This window comes from Simochromis diagramma, unplaced genomic scaffold (genome assembly GCF_900408965.1).
Source record: "Simochromis diagramma unplaced genomic scaffold, fSimDia1.1 OVJJ01000483.1, whole genome shotgun sequence".
Lineage (NCBI taxonomy): Eukaryota > Metazoa > Chordata > Actinopteri > Cichliformes > Cichlidae > Simochromis > Simochromis diagramma.
The window spans coordinates 3,055,980-3,061,062 of record NW_024386835.1 but is presented as its reverse complement, the minus strand read 5'-3'; positions in this window follow the sequence as shown (position 1 = coordinate 3,061,062).

Below are 5,083 nucleotides of genomic sequence, written 5' to 3'. Positions count from 1 at the left end.
GTCCCGCTGCTCGACGGCGAGTGGTGCTGCTGCTGCGGCAGGACAGCCCCCCCTCACCTCCCCCGACCTCCCTCACCTGCCCCTCACTGCTGGCCCCTGAGATCTTTCGGGGGTCCTTCACGCGCCTTTAGGGGTCCGCACAGAAGAAGGGCTTTACCTCAGATTCATTCACTCAGCAGGGGGATTTCGAGTACAAATCACCAGACAAGAAGAGTCTCAAAAAATTAGCTTTGTCGGAGCAGAACACTTAAAAAAAAACCCATCAAAGTTACAGTGTGCGGTGCTTTTGTCTGAAGGTCCTCGATTCACTCTTGACTTCACAGGCATTCACCTTCTTCAGAATTTTCATTCACTTTTAAAAGCATTGACTTATAATAAGGGTTCTCGATCTTTTGATGACTGGGTGGTAATTAAGGAAGCCAGCAAATGACTGAGGCCAGATATGAAATGCACTATGCATCTTTCATCTGTGAATTATTGACAAAGTTAAAAACATCCTGTCTCAGAGTGATCCTGACAAACTAGTCCATGCATGTGTTAGCCATCACTTGATCCAAAACCCTAAGTGGGACTATGAGAGAGCACATTTCTGCTACATTAGTTTCTTCTCATGGACTCCTTGTTAAATCCAGGACTGAATTTAAAATGAATCCTGAATGATAATATCCTAATGATAGTGTTAAGACCTTGCAAAACCATGTCATCCCAACAGAGCACTTCTCGCTCAGTCTGCAGCCTTACCTAGACTTTCTGAAAGTAGAATGGGAGGCAGAGTCTTCAGCTATCGGGGTCCTCTCCCGTGCAACAGCTCCCAGTTTGGTATCAGGAGACAGACACCCTCTCTGCTTTTAAGTGTTGGCTTCAAGTTTTCCTCTTTTGATGATGCTTATAGTTAGGACTGGATCAGGTGAAGCTTAACCAGGCTGCAGAGGGGCACACATGGTGCACTGAGCATTTCTTGTTCTCATCTCACCTCTTTTCCCTCTGTGTTTTTATATTATTATCTTTTGTCTACCCTCTCCTTTAGTTTGTAGTTTTTCTGTTACACACATCTTCCAGAAATATCTACTTTCACCTATTTTTAGCCTATATATAATTTATACTACATTATTCTCCTCATTTTAACAACAGAGACAAAAATCTAAACTTTAAGTTTTGCGAGAGGTGCCATACAGAAGACAATAAAAGCGTAGTAGAAAAGCAGATGCCATCATTTATTTATCTTAGATGTAAGAAATTCATAACACCTCCACATCCTTTTAACCCACCTGAAGGGTTGGCTATTTCCCGTGGGTGTTTTTTGTGCTGTCTCTCTGTGCTCTCTTTTCCCTCACCCCTTTAACCAGTTGTGGAAGATGGCTGCCCCTGATTCTGGTTCTGCTGGAGGTTTCTTCCTGTTTAAAGGGAGTTTTTTCTTCCCACTGTCACCAAGTGCTTGGTCATACGGGGACATCTGATTTTTGAGGTTTTCTCTTTAATATTGTAGGGTCTTTTTCTTTCAATATAAAGCACCTTGTGGTGTGATTTGGCACTATAAACATGAAACTAAATTGAACTAAACTGAAGCATATTTAATTTGCTGCTCCTCCTTCCTTTGTATGTGTGGCTTTCTCTCTCTATTTGTTTTTTTGTTGTTGTTGTTGTTGTTGTTGTTGTTTACTGATAACAAATGCATTTTAAACTTTCTTAAGTACATTTGCAGTACAGCAACTCCTATGAACTGAGAATGGTTAATATTTCCTCATTAAATACTGAATGCAAACAATCAGCCAGTTCACATAAGTCAGTCTTTTCTGGATATCATTATAAAGATGACAAGACATACTGTTTTACAGTTACAGCTCTCTGCTTTCCATTAACATGTTCTCATCACTCCAATCAGTTTTATCCGTGCCGTTCTCCTGCTGAATGCCTTCAGATGCCATTTATTATTATCTTACTTTGCCCAAGAAGGAAAGAACCATTTGTGATAACTCCAGACTGCTGATGCTTATATCACAGATCCCCCAGAGTAGCTGGAGCTTCGAGGATCATTGCATGATTTAACATGCCCCCATTTAGAGCATCTTGTTTGAAAATGTCTAAACGTGTAAAATCTGCTCCTAAAAACCATTTTTAAAAAAGTGTATCTGTCTTTTTTTCCCTATGATTAATATCCAAGCAACACGTCTTTTGAAGACATACAGAGCCTTAAAACCTTCAGTCTGGCACAAGAGAAAAATAAATGAATACATTTTATAAACCCAGACTTATAATGTCATTACTAAGGTTCTCCTTCGCTAGTGCCACCTCCATTGTAGTCATTAGTTCATCAGAAGCAAGATGAAAATAATTTCATGGGCCAGGGAAGCAAAAAATAATCAAGCTAAGTATGCTGTGTACAACTTGAGACCTTCCTGTTTTGGTCATCTGGAGGGAAAGAGACATATTTAGACATATGGTCAGCTTCTTGCTTGTGCCGACACTGACCCAATGACTTGTGACCAAACAGAAACAAAGCTATTGTTTGTATTGTTTGTGTAACTCAATTAAGTATCTAGGACTCACCACTAGTAGAAACTATTGTGCAACACTTAAATTGTGCTGATTAGAACTTTTAGTTCTGGTGTTTTAAATGGTCGGAAATAAACTTTTGTGCGAGGCAATGATGTGGTTTTGTCACAGTGAAATGGGTCAAATGCAACGCTGTGTTGTTTGTTCTGAAGGTCACAGACAAATACTATCAAAGAGCAGACACACATGAGGTGCTAACCCTAAAAATTGACATCAGAGTGTGAATGAGCATTGTTCTAAAGTTACCTTTAACATGTTATCCATAGCTGCCTAGTCACTGACTCTGGTTTCTTATCTACTACTGCTATATTTGAATGGCTTTTCACTTTCTCTTGTTGCCAGCAATTGGCTGGAAGACATATTCCAACACAGATGGCAATTGAAACCTGATTCCTAAATTGCAGTGGCATTCAGTATAATCAGCACTGACACAAAAAACCCAGCCCTGCTGCTACTTTTAATCTCACACTGCAGCCATCAATTATGAAATTAGCAATCTATTAGTTTCATTTCAGTGTTTTGGACAGTACATCAATATCGAGTCATGAATGATTTATGAGTCAATGTATTTTTTCAAGCATGGGGACTCTTTGCAAAATCTCTCACCAGAAGAAGAGTGATTTGTGTTTTTTCCAGCATGTACACACCAAAGCACAATTTCTGCTGCTGATACAAACACCAGAGATGACTTTTAAGAGCAATGCATGTGTTCGACGGATAAAACAGGCTACAACTGGTAGGCAGAACTGACTTTCCCTTAGGATTGTGTACCTTCTGTTCAATAAAGCTGTAGCTGTTAGTCTCCAAATTCTCTGTGCATTTTGCTTATAATTAGCTTTGTTTAAGGTAAAGTTAAAAACCACAAAAAAGTTTCCTCTGCTATCATTTGCCTTTTGTAGATTTTACAAAATAGCTCTACAGATTGCAGACTTTGTAGAAATGGCACATCCCTGTATAGTCTAGTGAGCAAAAGGCTTTCCTTCCTCCACAGACGGCCCACTCTGCCAGCTGTGAGCACTGCATGTCCTCTGTGTGGACAATAAAATGACAAGTGCAGCGGTATGGTCAATATTTCTAAGAAATGAACCATAAGCACTTTGTGTTAGTCTGTGTATCTCTGGCTTCAGCAGCCTGTGTGTGTCTGTTCATTCATTTCCCTTTAGGAACACACCAGCGAGACTGCTGCACCAGCAGCAGAACCTCAGTCTGTTACAACCAGCCGCTTTGACGACATGAACATTGTTTGGACATCAACAGGCTAGTTGCTAAGTAACCCAGCCCCCTCCACCCCAAGTGTTATAGCCTGTGAATCCATACTTATTACCTCAAGAGTAGCTAAGCGGTTTACATGTGCACACGGGCATGTGTTTATGCTTATGTGTGCATGCAGGCGTATGTGTGGGATAACTGTAATGCTTTATATTAGAGACAAAAAAGAAAGAAAGAGGTGGTGCATTGCCTGTTTCTTTTCCTTAAAAAAAAAGTTTAATTTATCGTGGCCTCAAAGTGGGAGTGAAACTATGTTTTGAAGCATGGGTCAGAGTTCTTTTCATAAAATGAAAGCTGCATCTGGTACAGACTTGCATTAAAAATGTTCTCATTTTTTTAAATTTGTCTTCTAAAATAAATCAGCCTTAGCAGATACTTTTTATTTGCAAGTTTATTATGAAATGCAGCCATATAGCCACAGCTATTTTGCAGTGTGGAAGCCATTCAGGACAAAGGCAACTGTTTAGGAAATTCCACCCTGTGGTTTGCTATAGAGAGCATGAATGCAGTGGGGGTGAACCCCTGTCATCAAAGTGGGTTGTTGTTTGGGAGGAAGGGAGCCTGTGTGTGGTGGAAAGTGGATATGAATGCTGTGAAAGGGTTCAGGTAGTTCATGTGTGAGGAAGGGTCTGGGTCACTGAGATTGTCAATGTGGGGTTCAAGGTCAAAATGGCTGAGAGTGGTAGAAAGGCAGAAAGTCACTGCAGAATTTCTAGAAGTGGGCAAAAAGAAGAAAAAGACAAAGGTGTCATTTGAAAATGACCAATGAGCACTATGTGGTTAAGGGTGAAAATGAGAAGCAGCCAGTCTTTCTTTCTTTAAAATCTTCACCTCTGACAGAGCAAACCCTTCACCCAACACCTGCTCCACATAAAGAAACAGCTTACTGCATATTGAAGCAATCTCTGCAGATAAGTGCAGCTCGAGTTTCATAAGCTATGGCTTTTATTATTTATGTTAATTCATGTGTTTGTTTTTCATGTAACATAAACCATTCACACAGCAGCAGCAGCAGCAGCGAGAGAAATACACTGGTAGTCACGAAATAAACTCTTTTTAATTACAGTAAACAATAAAAAGTGCACTATCTCACAAAATAGCTTTTTGCCATTTTAATTAAAACCTTAATGAATTTAATTACACATGTGCGTGTTGCTTGTTCTCAGTGCGGGTTAAGCAGCAAATGAATGGCTACAGCTCTGTTGTAGTGAATAAAAGCCATAAAAAAAGATGCATTATCAGAGGCACAGACAAACAAATG